The sequence below is a fragment of the Pithys albifrons genome, chromosome 3 (genome assembly GCF_047495875.1).
Source record: "Pithys albifrons albifrons isolate INPA30051 chromosome 3, PitAlb_v1, whole genome shotgun sequence".
NCBI lineage: Eukaryota > Metazoa > Chordata > Aves > Passeriformes > Thamnophilidae > Pithys > Pithys albifrons.
In genome coordinates this window covers 13,401,548-13,418,867 of record NC_092460.1, presented here as the reverse complement: position 1 = coordinate 13,418,867, position 17,320 = coordinate 13,401,548, and the positions used below count along the sequence as shown (strand labels likewise).

The 17,320-nt window shown below is 43.4% G+C and overlaps 1 protein-coding gene across 19 annotated transcripts in view; it reads left to right on the top strand.

Moving 5' to 3' along the window:
* The first annotated feature begins 13,692 nt into the window (after positions 1-13,692).
* ATP2B2 (ATPase plasma membrane Ca2+ transporting 2) overlaps positions 13,693-17,320 on the top strand; it is a 420,524-nt gene continuing 416,896 nt past the window's right edge. For 6 of the 19 annotated variants that reach the window (XM_071550496.1, XM_071550495.1, XM_071550497.1 and 3 more), the window contains exon 1: positions 13,694-13,824. The gene's annotated coding sequence lies outside the window, so the exon portion shown is untranslated. Of the gene's footprint in view, positions 13,825-17,320 lie in introns of all 19 variants that reach the window. The other 13 variants (XM_071550502.1, XM_071550505.1, XM_071550499.1 and 10 more) reach the window with 4 other exon arrangements.

Here is a 17,320-nt window from a genome sequence, read left to right as displayed (position 1 = left end):
GTGTCCTGGGGGAAAAAGATTAGAAGAGTTGGAATGTTTAGTCTACAGCAGGGAAGACTGAGGGTATGATGTGATCAGTCTTCCAGTAAATAAATAGTGATTGCAAAGAACATAGTAATGAACTGGTTTTCAGGAGACTTGCACTTCACTTGGGTGGGATTTTAGGCCCCACATAAGGAGAAGGTGCTTAATCTGTCCCTAGAGTGGGTGGCCTGGGAAAGGGGCAGGATTTTCATCAAGGGTAGGTTTAAGAAGGGATATAGATGGTTCTTCCTGGAGCTGGGAGTGGTTGTACCACCACAGTAGACTGGAAACATCTCAAAGCCTTTTCTGGCCCACTGTTTGAATTTATTTTGTCTCCTGAGGAAAAGATGGATTTGCAAAAATTCTTGACACATTTCAGCTCATTTATCAGGATTCCTGTGGATACAAGGAAAGGAGCAAGGTATGTTACAAGGTATGTTTTCTGCTTGGATATGTCCAATAATGTGTTGTTCATGGTGGTGTCTGAACATCTCTGTGGCACCTTGGAGCCTTTTGCTGCCTTCCATTTCATATTTAATTATATTCTGATCTCAGCTGGCAGAACCAAGCCAGAACAAATGCTGCTTGGGTGAGTCAGCCCTGGCTTGGATCCCATCGTGGGCTGTGCTGGCTGGGGTCTATCAGCTGCTGGGGGGACAAGCCAGATGCACAAAGGGGGTTTACTGGCAGTTTTGGGAGACCTTCAAGACTCTGTCATTCATCTGGTGTCAAACAGCATCCAACTGAGACCATCATCTCTGTCAGAGGAATCAAAGGGACTGGAATAAAGGCACAGAAAGAGGATTAAAACCAACAAACCAGCACAGGTTATATTTATTTTTCTGTGTGATGGCTACTTGCCCCAAAGGACACTGGAGGGCTTACACTGCAAATCACTGGGTCATACTATTAGTCTTGTGGACTTGGGAGGAGCTTACTCCTGATCTTAATTCTCCAAATTAATTAGCACAGAAAATGTCTGGGGTTCTCCTTTACCCTGTTTTAATGGTCTGTAAAAAATGCCTGTCTCAGCTGCTTTGCCCTCCTCTCAGGGGCATAAACTTACTGCTCACAACTGACAGAGGAGATGAATAATGGCCACAGTGTTTCCATGTTCCCCACCCTGAAATTAAATGAGGGGGAAATTGAGTATCTCTTTGAAGGAAAAAATCCCAAAGCAGCAGTGTAGTGACGGCTGCCCAGTGACTGTGGGGATCTAGGCACTGGTGCTGTGCTATCAGCACCTCTGTACTGGGCTGTTCCAGGGGTGCTGATGGTTAACATGGCAAGGTTATGCTTTCCTGACCTCTCTCTGCTGCCAGACTTCCTGAATTTTATACTCCAGAGCTCTGAATCTCAGTTTTTCAGGAGGCCCTGAATCTTTTCCTCTCTGTGGCTGAGTGAAGCCACTGCCCTGCAAACCTGGGCTTTTGCTTTTAGCACTCCTGCACATTAGCCAGGAAACACTGGCTACTTCAGACTGTGCAGACCCCAAATAGATGTCTTCCCTCCCTCGAGGAAAACAGCAAAGAACCAGTAACATTCATCATTTTAAAAATGGAAAAATCTACAAAAAGATCCTGCAAATGTGGACTTAATGGTCTGTATCCAAATGACATTTTTCTGTCGGTTCTATCAAGTACAAAACACAAACGGCTCATCAGGAAGAAAAAGAGCAAACTCAGCCAAATGGAGTTTGACAAAACTGTCAAATATTTACCACTGACCTTGATTATTGTGTAAAATGCTGTTTGCAGCTGGTCTCCTGGGGATGCACAGCCTCATAAGCAGGGTGGATTGTTGGGTGTACCAGCCTGAGGTTGCACAGCACAGCCCTGAGGATCCCAAAGCATCACTTCCCTGTCCTGGGGTTCCCTGAGCTGGTTCTATCACTGGCAGAGGGTTTTTTAATTCCTACCTTTCCCTTCTAGTACCTTGTGTGCAAACTCAGCTCATCAGACTCAAATCTACATCTCCCAAGCAGGACTTGTCTCTGTGCTGGCCCTGAAAGGCACAAACACTGTGACAGCTCCAGGGTCTCCAGTCTTAATACCTTTTATTGTCCCCGCCATCAGTGACACACTTGGAACTTCTTAAGCATGGTAGTCATGTTGCTTTGCTGTTTTCCAGATAGGCCTGGTGCAGCTGCTGGTTCAAGAATGTATATTAATATTTTTAAATGTCTTCTTGAAGCCCAGGCTCTCAGTCTGTCCCAGGTTAGTTCCTGCTTTCAGATTTCTTTTGTGATGTGCAGAAAAGAGAATTACTAAACTCATTATTTACATCATGCATACGTGATGTCAACAGTGAAGCTACTGAGGGGGAAAAATCCAAACTCATATTTTCTTTTAAGGTGAGAAACATGCTGATTGTTTGCAGACTGGCATTTTTAAAAGTTAATACAGGAACTTGAAACCTGTGAGACTTGTCCTGCTTTGCCTTAGCTCAGTAGCAATGTGGGCTCTGTCTCTGTGCTTCTCCCAAAGCTGCCCATTGCGGTCCTGAATCCAAATTAATCTTCATTATATGATGTCAAAACAGAAAGAGAGACACTGACCCAGGAGTCAGGGACAGCAGGTTCATTCTTAAATAATTTCCATCATAATAGGAGGGGGGAGAGGAAAGGAATGGAGTGCTAACAAAGTGAAAGATTTTCATGCAACTGTCTGTAATAAAGAAAAAGGGAAGATAAGGGCACAGAAACACAGAGCACATGTAGTCTCTTTATTGCAAGATTGTCTCCTTAAGCTGATGCTTCTAAGGGATTAAAAGTTGCAAGAGGCCAAAGTAATTTATAGGGAGCAATAATATCAAGCACATTTTAATACACTTTTGTAACAGCATGCCTGAAATATTGCCAGTTCAAAACCTTTTTTTCACGTGGAATAATCACTTTGAAAAAATTGTATCATTTCCCAACACGCAAACCATAGAAAAGCTGCAATATGTTACATTAATCTGGAGTAGCAAAAGTGGAGAAGACGACACAAAGAGGTGCATTTCAGAGAGTAAATTTTTCTAACTGTGGGTGAGACAGTGACTTAACCAGGAGTTTGCCCCTTGGCACTCAGGAGCTCCATAATAATGCAATGCAATAATGACTACAGACAGAAAGGCTGTACAGGTGAAGAGAGATTTAATCAAGGAAAATGAATATTTACACAAAAATGCAATTTTCTTTTAGTTTAATTAGTGGTTTAAGGTCGATAGCAGGTTATAAGGGTTTGAGATGAGTCCTCTGGTTGCTGGTACATGTGCCCCTGTCTGAGAGTCATGTGTGGGTTTCTGCTGGATATTGTATTTTTCCCAGGATAACAATGATATTAAAAATCACTTCCCACAGCTCATCTGTATTTACCATTCTGAGAGACAGCAATGTGACATCCTTCATCTCTCATTCTTTGGATATGTCAGTAAAGATAACCTAGACCTGATCTGCTTCCATTAGGTGAATCTGAAACTTGGACTGGGAGTCTCAGCAGAGCTAAATGTAAGAACTTTTTTACATCTCAGGTACAGTATTTAAATTGCTGACCTTGAAACTTTGTAGAAACATCAAACCAAACATGAATGTTTTTTCAAGTCCTTAAACTCTTACCTCTAGTTCACAAATGGATAAACAGAAGCAACTCTTCCCATTGTGTTTGTTGTGGGGGTGGAGGATTGGGATGTGGCCCATCAGCCCTTCAGCTCTTGTGTTCTCCATTGCTACACAGGAGCAGGAAATAGAGAATAAAACATTCTATTTTTTGTGTTGCTGAAGTGTGGGAGTTTGTTCTACCCTTGCTATCTCTATCCACTTACATGTAATTTGCTTTGCCCTGGGGCAAGAAGAGGTTCATGGCCTAACATTAAAACAAGACTTAACAAATAATGGAAAAGCAAAAGTGAGATGGAGGATCAAAGGGTCACCAGGGGCTTTCTGGGGCTCTCAGTGTGCAAACCCTGAGACTGAAAAGGGTTTTTCTTCCCTCTCCTTCACCTCCTTCTGTCCCTTCCCTCCCATTTGCTCATCTCTAAAATGCTGCAATATTTCACAGCCACTGTGACAAAGGTTGGTACATGGGAACATTTGCAGGGTCTTTGTTCATCCCTGTGCAGAGCAGGGTCTATTGGAGGCTGTGGCTTCTTGAGGAACATCTGAACATTTGAGCTCCACTGTGCCACAAGGAGGGTTTACTTGTCCTTACCCACCTTAAAGTGGAGTCATTTCCTGTAAATACACGAGAACTTAGGCATGAAACTGTCTGTATTGGTGTTGTAATAACCTATTTTGTATTTTTGCACACTTGAAATACATTATCTTAGGATGCCTTTTCAAGCTTAGCAAGGTCAAATAAGTCCTTTGTGCAGTCACACACCTAAGTTGTATTTAACTTTTCATTAACTTTCCAATGTGCTAAAAATATGCATAATTAATTTCCCTGCTGTTTCTATGTAACCATTTGATAAATGAATAGGAGGGGGGAAAAGATGAGAGATTGGTGAAGTTTTGTCCTGTGTTCTGCCACTGAGAAACCACCACAATGCCAACCCAGAGCACACACTCTATGACTTCATTTTCATTCAGATCCCAGTAAGTCATATCATTAAAAGAATGTTAATCTGTGCTAAGTACTTCTACTCAAACACCCCCTTAGAACTGTAGAACTTCGCAATAATTACTGCTTTAGTAAAGATTCTCTGATTAATATATGTCATTGCAGTCCACTGAAAGTAAGTCATGAGTGTGCATAGTCTGTGAGAAGTTTCAAGGAGTGGATGAAGATTTCCTGGTGTCTCTTTGCTGGGCTGTGACTGGTGGTTGTTTTCCTTTATGGGTTTACTCTTGTGTAATAAAATAACCTTTTTTCAAATATTGTGTCTTCATACCTGGGTTTCCTTTCTTTGGTCTTAAATAACTCAATATACACTTAAGTCTGTCCTGGGTGCTTATATGTAAATGAAAAAATGATCATAATATCTGGGCAGATACAGCTTTGCATTCTATAAGTTGATTTGCTGCCTCATCCTTCAACATTTGCCTCAGGGCAAAAAATTCCTGGATTTTCCTCACTGAAGCTCCCATAGCATTGAATCAAATGTGTATTTTCAGTTTTGCCAGTTGCTGGAGACTGAATGCAGATACAACTAATGAACTTTTGTTAAACCAAGAAATAAACCAGAGACAGTAGGGAAATGAAAGTGGAAACAGCAATAACTTAATTTCCAAGGCCAGGCCCTGCCTGGCTCCTTCTGCTGCTCCCAGCACAGTCCATCTTTGGAACCTCCACTCTGGGTGAGTAAAAATAAGAGGGAAAATAAAGAAAAAGTTAAGAGTAACGAGGGTTATTGGGGAGACAGTGATGCTGCTTATCCCAACCTGTTCATTCCTGGCGAAAACAAGTCATGGAACTGCAAATGGGAGGATTTCTGAAAGACTTGTGGATTTTTAGACTGACCAGTCAGCCCAGAACTGTTTTGGCAAGTCACAGAAGGACTGGCAGACCACCCACCAGGACCTTTTGAAATGTTGTTCTAGCTTTTGTTTGCCAGCACATCCCAGTTCATTCCTGCTGCTGAGCTCCCAGCTTTCTAGGCACAACTAGGATAGCTGGGTGGAGTCACCCTTTCAGTTGCCACACTCAGGGAAAATGGGATGTCAGATTTTTTTTTTAATTCTGCCATTCAATCAGAAAGTCGTTTATTTTGGTGAGAGATAAAAATTATACTATATAAAATTAATGTTTGTCTCCTTAGGAAGTGTTTATAAATGAGAACAGACTCTGCATCAGCCTGGGAGCAAGAGCAGACTGGCAGGAAAATACCATTTGCAAAGGTGTTGCAGAGGAACCTAAAACATGCAAATCCTATTGTAGGGGAATAATGTTCCTCCCAAGGACTCGTTTGTGTTAGGATTCCACTGACATATAACAAAAAGTCTAAACTATCTCTAAGAGGTAATTAAATCTTAAAGCTTCAGGGATTGGGGGGAATGTTTTTGCAGGATGCATTGGTGTTACGTGTCAAAGATATAACAATTTTTTATCCAATTATTTCCTGGAAATGCTAAAGTTAAGGTGGTGCTTTCAGGATCAGTAAGTCTACAGAAACTCAGATCACTCCAGAGAAGAATTTTAAAATAAAATTCATGATTATGTCAATGCATGAGTAATTAAAAGTTGTGTGGAAAGTTATACTGAGAGAAAAACTGTGGTTTGGATGTTCCTTGTGAGTATATTGTTGTTGACAAAGGTCAGGTTTAAAACTTGAAATGACAATTTTCATTGGGATAGGAGTAAGAAAGAAGCTTCAACAAATGTGTTTGCTCAGGGTGGTGGAGGAGAGGCTGATTTCACACCCTGGGCTGGGATCCAGCAGAGCTGAGGCAGGAAGTCACCTCCAACTTCCCTGCTCAAAACATGTGCAACCCCAGCAGGTTCCCCAGGATTGTGTCCAGTGGGGTTTGAATATCTCCAAGGATGGAGAGCCCACAGTCTGTCTGGGGAATCTCTGCCACCCTCACAGTTAAAAAAAAACTAAAGTGGAGTTTTGGTTTTGAATGGACAGATGGAATTTCCTGGGATTCAGTTTGTGTCTGTTGTCTCTTGACCACTGAGAAGAGCCTGGCTCTTTATTCCCTGCCATGGGAATTTGGCCACATGAATCAAACCCCCTTGATCCTCCTCTTGGCCAGGCTGAACAGCCTCAGTGCTCTCAGCCTGTCCCCACAGGACAGATGCTCTCAGCCTGTTCCTTCCCCAAACTCCCTCCAGTAAGCCCTGTCTCTCAAACTGGGAGCCCCCCAGCTCTGTCTGCTCTCCAGTTGTGTCACACACTGAGCAGGAGGGATGGAGCATCTCCTGACCTGCTCGATGCAGCCTCTTGGTCTTTTCTGCCAACACTACAAAGTGGTTTAGTTTTTCTCCCTCTCATCTGAGGCAATCAGCTGACACTATAAATTTATTCTGATGCAATTAAAGTCAGAATTTATTGACTGAGGAAATAAAAAAAGCAAGTAGTTTTAAACTGGGAGTAATTCTTTTGTCTAAAAGTTCTAGATCAATTTAAATCAATATGTTGCTGAAATACTGCAAGAAAACATAAAAGCTGAATGAAAATAAGAAAAGGGTTGTAATTTTCCCATCCATAATGTGATCCATGTCCCTATTTTTCCCTTCCTGCTGTTTGCACTCATCACTAGAATATATGCCCAAGATCATTAGACAGATATACGGGTTTAATTCTAAAACAATATAAGAGATTAATTCTTAATTAATCTGTAAGTGTGTAGTCACCTTAAATTCCTCTGCAGGTAAGGGGAAGATGGCAATGGCCATAATGAAGATATCTGAGGAGCTGGAATACCATCTGGATGTACTTTTCAGGATAGATGGATGGATGGATGGATAGATGGATGGATGGATAGATGGATGGATGGATAGATGGATGGATGGATAGATAGATAGATAGATAGATAGATAGATAGATAGATAGATAGATAGATAGATAGATAGATATGTGAGGACACCCACACCAGAATCTGAGAAGGACACTCCAAACTTCAGCACCACGATGCACTATAAATATAAACCTGTAACCTGTGCAATAATGACAATACATTAAATGTACAGGTAAGGTGCTGGTAAAAACTTCCTCTTTTAAGAATAAAAACCTGCAGATGGGACCACATGCAGTGCCAAGGCCATGAATTGCCTCTGTGCTGCCATTTGGACCCGCGGTTAAACCCCATGGACTTCCAGGTGACTGTTTATAGAGTGCAGTGCAGAAATCAGCACAATATTCCTCAGCAGAAGGTTTGGCCAGAAGCTGCCAGAGTGGAACAGGAGCCCTGAGTGCTGATGAACTGCAGAGCAGTGGAACAGCATTGTTGCCTTCCCTTTGCAGGGGCTCCTGAGAGCATCCAAGAGCTCCCTGAGTGTTCCTCCTGGCACCTTGGACTTAAAGCAATCCCCTGCTTGAAGTGCATGCTGGCAGGTTTGCCTTGCCCCAGTGCTGCTTTCATTAAGACCTGAGGTCTGAAAGGTAAGTGGGCTTCCTAAAAAATGCCACAAATGTCATTTACAACCTTCAATCCAAATTGTAAAGTTCTCAAAGCAAGTGAATTATTCTCACCCAAAGAGCAGTGAGTTAAATCTGGTATTTCTAAGATGCCCACTGGGACCACATCTAGATTGTGTTTGCCTTGCTAAATTCACTTCTATTTGCAACATGAATTCTGTGTTATTGGTAAATATTTTCTTTTAGGTATTTTTGTGCATTATTTTTTCTGGAAATGTCTACTGAAACCATTGATGACAACTGGTATTTAAATCAATTATTCTGTTTCCCCTTGGGAAACTGCTGTAGAAAGCAAGGGCTGACTTTTAAATTTATAGGAATGTTGAGACAAGTTTGCCAATACTCAGCTGGTTGTCCAGTACTGACCTTTAGCTGCTGCCTTTTTTTCACTGGGTTTTTTTTGGATTTCACTCTTGCTTCTGAAATGACCCATATCCCATGTCCAAGGATTTCATGCTCTTCCACATCCAGCATCTTAGTTACTTGCACTGAGGATTTTGCAAACTGGTACCTATTTCATTCTAGCAATAGTTGGGGTTTTTTTTTAAACCAAGTTAAAAAAGCAGTTAAAAATCAGAAGGAAAGAATCATGTTTGAGATTCTTTTTTATCATTATACAGCTAAAAGTTGTCTTCTTTTTGGAACTGTAAAACAACTGTGCTGTGACTTAACATTCAGCAGTTCATCCTTTGTTTCTCACACTGTTTTCAGAGTTTTTAATTCAACACTTAGTTCACTTGAGCATTTTCTTTCACATATTTCTTGTGAATAAATATTCAACAAAATGTGTAAGTTCTTCTTAAAGCAATGCATTCTTACTAAAACTTTTAAATTTGCCAACTCTCTTTCCAGAGTAATCTGTGGAAAGGGTGTTATGCAGGGTTTGGGATTTTTTTAAAGCAGACAATGCATAATTTAAGAGGATTGTTGTAAAAAGAATATTGCAAAAAGCTTTCTCACAATTATAAATTATAAAAATCTTTGTGACTGTGAATGAGTTCAGGGGTCAAAAAAGTTGTTCTGCCCCCACTTATACACAAATATTCAGTAGATTCTGACAAAACAAGTCAGATTATTCATCTGGTAAACTAACTTGTGACCCTTTCTGAAAACAATCACAATATTATGTTCTATCTATTCACCATATTCTTCTGACTCTTGCTGTGGTGGTTTTTGTTAACTTTTTGGGGATTTTCAAGTTTTTTTTTTACAGTAAAGGTGCTGTGGGCACCTCCACCGAGTCCTAAACGTGGCAGAAAATGGCCTTTTATGCAGTTTCCGACTTCATGCTTTTGCTTGCAAGATTATCAAATTTCATAGAATCATAGAATCATAGAATCGATTGGGTTGGAAAAGACCTCCAAGATCATCGAGTCCAACCCTTGGTCCAACTCTAGTTCATTTACCAGATCATGGCACCCAGCGCCACGTCCAATCTGTGTTTAAAAATCTCTAGGGATGGGGAATCTACCCCCTCTCTGGGCAGCCCATTCCAATGCCTGAGCACTCTCTCTGTAAAGAATTTTTTTCTGATATCCAACTTAAATTTCCCCTGGCAGAGCTTGAGCCCGTGCCCCCTTGTCCTATTGCTGAGTGCCTGGGAGAAGAGACCAACCCCCACCTGGCCAGAACTTCCCTTCAGGCAGTTCCAGACAGTGCTGAGGTCACCTCTGAGCCTCCTCTTCTCCAGGCTAAACAACCCCAGCTCCCTCAGCCTCTCCCCACAGCACTTGTGCTCCAGTCCCTTTTCCAGCCTCGTTGCTCTTCTCTGGACCTGCTCCAGCACCTCAATATCCTTTCTGAACTGAGGGGCCCAGAACTGAACACAACACTCAAGGTGTGGCCTCACCAATGCAGAGTACAGGGGAAGGATCACTTTCCTGGTCCTGCTGGTCACGCTATTTTTGATACAGGACAGGTTTAACAAATTACAGCTTGAGAATTCTTTTTGCCAGGGAAGAACCAGATTTATTTTATAGAGAAATCAATTGGTAACTTTTAGTCCATCAGAATTCCAGCCAGGGTCACTAGTACTGACAGCCCAGGAAGTTTGTTGAGGCCCCATGTGCTTCCAACATCAGGTGGATGTGGGAATCCCTCTCCTTTTTGAGTGGTTTGGCCATGGCAAGACCATTTCATGGAAGTGGAAACATGATGTGTGCTTTGCACTGGACTATTTTTGCTTTGCTGTGGAATTAGAACAGTGAAATGATGGTTGCAGAATATCCCAACATACCTCATAATCCTCTAGTCAACATTTTTGTGTGGTTTTGTTTGTTTGGGTTTTTTTAAAACAAAACAGAGGGCAGGTTTTTGTTATCTTCTACAGTGCATATGATGTTCAAACTTTAAATGCAAAAAGAACCTCCTCGTGCTGACAGCTGCAAGACATCATGGCAAAGTCACAGTGTGTTACTGACACAGCCTTTGTCATTACTTTTATCTTAAAACAGCAGAGATTTAGGCTTTTCACTGGGAGACTGGGATGGGAGGGTGTGAAATTACTGCAGGAGATCACACTGGCCATTCATAGGGATGTGCTTTCTAACTCTATCAGATGCTGGACTTGTGCCATAGCTTGGTGGCATGTGATACCATGGGAGTTCTTTCTTAATAGCAGCTATGGCTGGGTCTGAGCACTCTGGTAATTAAATGTCCAAATTTGTTATAGAAGAGTCAAAACTTCATGTCTATGAGTCTAATATGGGCACTCCAAACATCCTTCCTGCTGTCCCTGTTCCACAAAGCTCTGTACTGTTGTGTAACAACCCCTCATACAACCTTTCTACCTGCTTGGGGGGCAATTATGACAGGTTTTACCACTGCACTTTGCTCTGTGTATCCATGTTTTGGGCAGATCAGGTGTTCCTCACTCTCATCCTCAGTGCTGCCACTTGGCACCAACAATGCTGCCAAGGTGAGCTCTGTAAGTGCAAAAGGGTTCCCTGGGGTGGAAGGTGTTATGTATATATATGATATCAAAGCATCACAGTTATGTGCTTTAATGCATTTCACAAAGGATGCTGAAATCAAAGTAGCTATTTCATTCTAACACAATCCAGCCAAACTGTAAGTTGCTGAAGTGGCATTTCCTTGAAATTCCTCCTCCATTTTTTTAGTGTGGAAATTAAGCTCCAGGTTGTGAAAATGATGTGAAGCTCAAACCTGAGAACTGCCTGACAAGGATAATTCACTATCAGCTTATTCAAGCAAGCACAGTGCCAAAGTGTTTTGTGATAACAGGATCTCTGTTCCTTTACATTCTGTCGACCTCCACTATGCATGTATTTCCCCAGTAACCAGGAAAATGTGGAAGAATTCAAAGGAATCACTAAAACTCATCTTAGAGAAGATGCAGTGAATTTAGGAAAAAAGACAAACAGCCCTAGTCTCCAAAACATAATGAGAAATGTTAAATTTTAGTAATTAGATGGTGCTGTTACATGTTATCATGCTTTAACTAGTCTTAAACTTGTACATAAGAAGTTGAGTTCCTAAAAGTACTGTAGTAAAAGAAAGAAATCTCCAAAGGAAAAAAAGAAGTGGTGAGATCTCTGTCATGCAGTCTACAAAAATCTGAGGACAGCTTCTAAGGTTGTCAGGAATGTATGAAATTCCGCTTCCTTGTTTGAATGGGAAAAGATTTCATAGGAAGAAGGTATTAAGATGAAGAAAGGTGCCCTGTCACTGCTTTTCTCAAGTGATAAACAACCTGACACTGCTCCTGTTTCACCAGGATTGGCAAAATCAGCCACAGGGGCTGAAGAGGAAGCAAGGAAAGTAATAATTTGTTTGTACTGCTCTGAGCCTACTAATTCCAGCTGCAGTAGCTGACCCACTGAGGATGTTATGATGTGAGGAATCACATGCTTGGAGACTGCCCTTCTGTGTAACATTTCAATCGTGAGCTCTGGGCTGTGCTCCTCAGTGTTTAGCAGGTGTAGCTGTGTGTGGAATTCAGTGTTTTTGTGAAAGCACTCTGCAGGATGTAAGGGTTTTATGCAGCACAGAATTCCCAGCCAAGTGTGTTTGCAGGCAGCCAGTAGGAATGCACAGCTAATGCTTTTCCAATGGTGCCCCAATCATCTCCTTTAAATGATTAATAAGCACAAGCTGAAAATAGCGCCACATTTACCTAATGTTTGCATGATTATTTTTGTAAACATTTCATTCAGGCTTTCTCTGCCATCTTTCTAAGCATTGTCAAAACAGAAAGGCTGCTACTCTTGATTAGTTTTTCTCAGTTGGTTTGATCTTTGCCGTGACCCAGGGAGGTGCAGCAGGGGAAAGTGCCAGAAATGTTGATTCTCTGTTGACAGTAAACATGTGGTTTAAGATCAAATGAGAAAACTAATCTAGATATTTGCAGAACAGTTACAGGTTTCTGATTTTCATTCCAAAGCTGGTAACTGAGCTTGGTGAGAACTACAAATCTGGATTTTGTTAACAAGCTTGTCTGAAAGCACTACAAAAATACAGTCCCAGCTTCTCCTGGTTTTAAATAAGTTAGAAATAGTTTTAAAAGATGTGGTGGGATTTGTACTTTTCTTATGTTGGCTGTCCTACTTTTGCCTGAAGTCCTTGCTGAGATAAGGTTAAGACTGGAATTTAAATGGTGTTAAGGAAGAAGCCAAGATAGTAATCAGAATATAATTAACAGTGTATCATCTCTCCAAAAGCAGGGCTGGCCAGCACTGCTGGTCACCAATAAAAGGTGGTGGAAGATTTCCAGTACTCCAAGTCAAATACTAGTGTTGTTTGCTGGAGCAATCTACAGGTGTGTGTGATGTGTGTCCATTCTTTGCACAAAACAAAACCCCACCCCACCTATCCAATATATTTTTCTGCTCTTCAAAATCCACTCCATTTCAGCTTTGGAGACATTTGGTGACTGGTTTTAACTCTCATGGTGAAAAGATTATGTGGCATGAGAGAACTCTTATGAAATCTAATTTCAGCCTATGTGTAAAAGCAGGATGGTTTGGTTAAATACCCAACATTAAGGACTCTGGCAATGTTTCAAAGGTGCCATCCTCTTCTTGGCAATGCTGGGAGCAAAAGTAGCTTCTTCAAATCTAAGTTGTGGGCTCGGGTTTTTTACTTTTTTTCCCAAACTAGAGTGTTAGTTGCTCAGTCTGTGTAACGCCCCTCACCTGTACATTGTGCTTCCTTCACGAAGTGAAAACACATTTTCATGTTCCCGCAGCTTCTGTGTCCCAGGGCGAGACTCTCCATCGCTCAGAATCAAGGTCAGGCCTTCCCCGTGTGATTTTTGGAGAATTCGGACCGAAAACTGTGAGTATTAACGAAAAGAGAGGTGATAGCGTTAAACCTTCGCTACCAAGCAGAGGCGGCTGAGCCCCCCTTGCTGGGGCGGCCCCTCACGGTTCCCGGCACTGTCTCGAGCCCCGCGAGCTCGCGGAGGGTCTGCACAGCGCCGGGCGGGGCGCGGAGGGTGGCGGAGCTGCCGGAGCGCGGCTCAGCCTGTCCCCGCTGAGGGGAGCCCCAGCCCCGCCGGGGGCGGCTCGGCTCGGCTCGGCTCCGGCACCTCGCGGGGTGGGGAGAGGCGCTGCCCGGCCCCCCTCCAGGGCTTTCCCCGCTAAGTCTGGCGGAGCCGCCGCCTCCCAGCGCAGCGCAGCGGCCCCGGCGCAGAAGGAGGCGCCGAGCGCGGCCCGACTGCCCGGGCGCCGCCGGGAGGGACAGCGGCGGCTCCGCGCTCGGCTCCGCTGGCCGGCTCAGGTAGGAGCGGGAGCGCGGGGGGCCCAGCGGCGACCCCCGGGGCTGCCCCGCGCCGGGGTGACCTTGAGGGGGGCGGCGGGGGCGGGAGCGCTGCCGGGGCCGAGCCCTCCCCGGAGCGACGCCGGGGGCAGCGGAGATGGGGATGCGGCCGCGGGATGCGCTCGGTGGGTGGAGGCGGCTGCGCTGCCGCGGGAACACGCCGGGCTCGGTCCGCCTCAAGCCTGGAGGGCTCGCAGGGACAGGACCAGGTCTGGAGGCGGCGGTGGCCGCGCTCTGCCCTGCCCCGCGCCTCCCTTCCCTGCCCTGCCCCGGGGGCTGAGACCCGACGGGCAGCACCGGAGCCCCCCTCACCCGCCCGGGTACCCCGGTCCCCGCAGCGCCGGGGACACGCTCGGGGCGCCGAGTGCCAGAAGGTGATCCTCCTCTTAGAAACGCTAATTTGAGGCAGTCAGAAGGAGGTTATGCCCCGGAGCCCTGCTCTGCTCCCTCGGCCGGGCTGATGGAAGGGGGAGCCCGCCCGGGAGCGGCTCGCCCAGCGCCGCTACGCCCAGCTTGGGGCTTTTTTCCTTCTTTTGCACGGGGGGATTGGAATGTTTTACAAGCAGTGGTTTCCAAAGCCTCGCAGGACTCCAGCGGGGCGTTCCGAGCCCGAGCAAAGCGGCGGCGGGAGGCACCTTTGCTGTCCCCCGGGGCTCCCGCCGCCCACCGGGGTGACCCTTGTGCCGCCGAGGTGGCCGCTGCAGTCCCGGGCGCCACCACCTTCCCACGGATGTCGTCAAGATGTGCTTTCCTACTGTCACTGAATATAATGGGTTCTTTTTCTAAAATCTTGATTTGGAGACTGAACTAGAAACGTGGAAGAAGGAACAGTGTCTTCCGTCATGTATCCTTGAAAGGCCTGTTGTCTTGTGGGTGGAGGAAACCTCTCTTTTGCTGAATTAAACTGTCAAAAAGTTGACTTCTTTCTGTGTATTTCTTACTGATCACTTTTGCTTGTGGGATTTTCCCCCTCTATTTTTGATCACATTACACTGCCCTAATCCTGTGCTAATACTTTCTTTACTTTCTTTTTCTTTAAAGCACATTGTGTAGTAAAGTGATATTTGAGAGGCATGGATACTGAGATAAGGTGCTGGGAAGATAGGCAAGCTTAAAGCAATGGTGTAGAGTAGGACTTCATTGCTGCCCAAAGAAACGAAAATGTAAGTTTTTAAACAGTGTGAAAGTTGACACTGCTGCAACTCAACTCCCAAAGAGTAAAAAGAAATCTTCTGAAGAATCGTGGTATATGGCTGGGAGCTGCTGGGAGCCCTGGGTTATGTAAGCAGATCTTTGAGTGGGACTGCATGCACACCAGCATGTTCTCAAGTAGCACTTCATTTCCTAATCTGTCCCCTCATCTACTCATTTTCATGTGGGGACTCAAATAGGATTGAGCATTTTCATGACTTTTATGTGAAGAAGTGGTTCCCTGCCTATGTCTGTGTATCTTGCTAATAAACTCAGTGTTTTTAATGACTGCATGACCTAATGTTAAGCTCTATTTTTGACGTGAACATTGCAGTAAGTTCTTCCTAAAGCAAAAATGAGTGTATTAAATGCTCAGTTCAGTGTCAATATGAACACCTTTGCTTTAACATGTAATGGAATGAATGCAGAGTTTTATGTTACCTTGAATTCCTATTTGATATCATTACTGGCTTTGTCCTTTGCTCACACGCTGTAAATCCAGGACCACAACCTCTTGATATTCCAGGCTATTGAGTGGGATATTGATCCAAATGTCTGGCAGATCTCTCTATCCAGACCATATCTTTTAACCACTCATTTCCCTATTTCCTGATTATGCCAAGCACATTTTTATTGGTTTTGGCAAGTTCCATGGGGAGATCATGGGTGTATTTGTATGGTGTCCTGTGGTGCTGTCACCCTGACAGGATTCATTTTGGAGTGGTGCAATGGGGAGGCTGGATGGACCACTATCATAGCCATAGGTTTGGGTTCATTTGGTTTTCCCCAAACAGGCATTTGGTGTCACTGGAGATGCCTCAGGGTTCCCCTTCCAGTCTTTGGCACTGCCTCCAAGGGCTGAGTCCCCATTGTGTCCCATGTCACCTGTCAGGCACAGCAGAGCACCTCAGATTGGGTTTGCTACCTTTCTGTAGGTGGCTGAGTCAAATCTGGAGCCTTTGTCTGGTTCTTTATCCTTGGTTAGCCAAGAATGAAGCACTTCAGCTCACTTACCACAGTAACTTCAGTTATCTGAGTAGAAAGTTGGACTGTTTGAATATTGATAATCCTGTAGAGTTTATCTACATCAACAAACCCTGCATGTTCTTTTTATTATAAGCAGTATAATGTGTAGCTAGTGAGGTTAAAAAGAAAATTCTGATACTCAAAACACTCAGACTTGCATTGTAACTTCAGAATAGGTGCAGGATATTGGCTGCAGTTAGGTAAAAAAGAATCTCATGAAGATAAGTGATTGTTTTAGTGACAGTCTGATGGGACATGATAGTGGAGAAGATAATTAGGAACAGAATGAATGTTTACAACTAAAAAAAATTGCGTGGCTGTTGAAATCTTTTAAAATAAATCTCTGAACAAAGTTCAAACTTCTCATGAAGCTTGCCATTGGAATGTGTGTGTCAGACCGAAAAATTCTGTTTAAAAATGGCTTTACATATAATGGATACTGTGCAGTAGATGTCTGCAATTCACAAAGTTCAAAGTGGAATTTAAATTGTCCTCTGAAAGAAAAAAAATTGTAAAAACTAAGTAGAGATAAATATAAATGCATACTATTTTAAGTACACAAGTGGCAAATGCCAAAGGATAAAATAGTTTTCATTGTCTGAAAAGAAAATCTAAAATATTTGAGAAAGGAAAAATAAGCATGAACAGTAATAGTGGTGTATGATAGAATGATAGAGGTGACAGTAATGTGTGTCACAATGGCTGAGATACATGTTGGTCTCAGTATGTTCCTGCTACAGAATTATCAGTTAAATCAGGAAGGCTTATTTTTTGCCAAAGCCTACTCTGAAAAAAGGTTTCATCTTCGTAAGTGAAGTTATTTAGTAGAGAAATATTTCAGGCTTCCATTTTACAGGTGTGACCAATTCTTCACATTTATGTGATCCTAACACAGCATATCCTAAGGGATGTGTAAATGCCATATTTCTGGGTCATTCCATATGCATCAGCATGGACTTATATCTGGAGGTAATTATGTAAAAGGCCTTGTTTTTGCATATTTTGAACGTCATGTTCAGAATTCTTGAATATTTTGTAACACAGAAATAAAATATCTGCTGCGCTCCACACTCTGGAATGTAAACCAAAAAAAGGTTTAAACATTTCTCAAAGGCAGGAGTTGCTGCATATTTAACACAGCAGAAAGTGTGTTTGGAGGGTTCAGTGCACACCTTTAAGTGTGCAGAAAAGACATTTCTGAAGAGCCTGTTCCTTCAGTCTGAGTGCTCAGGTCGGTGCC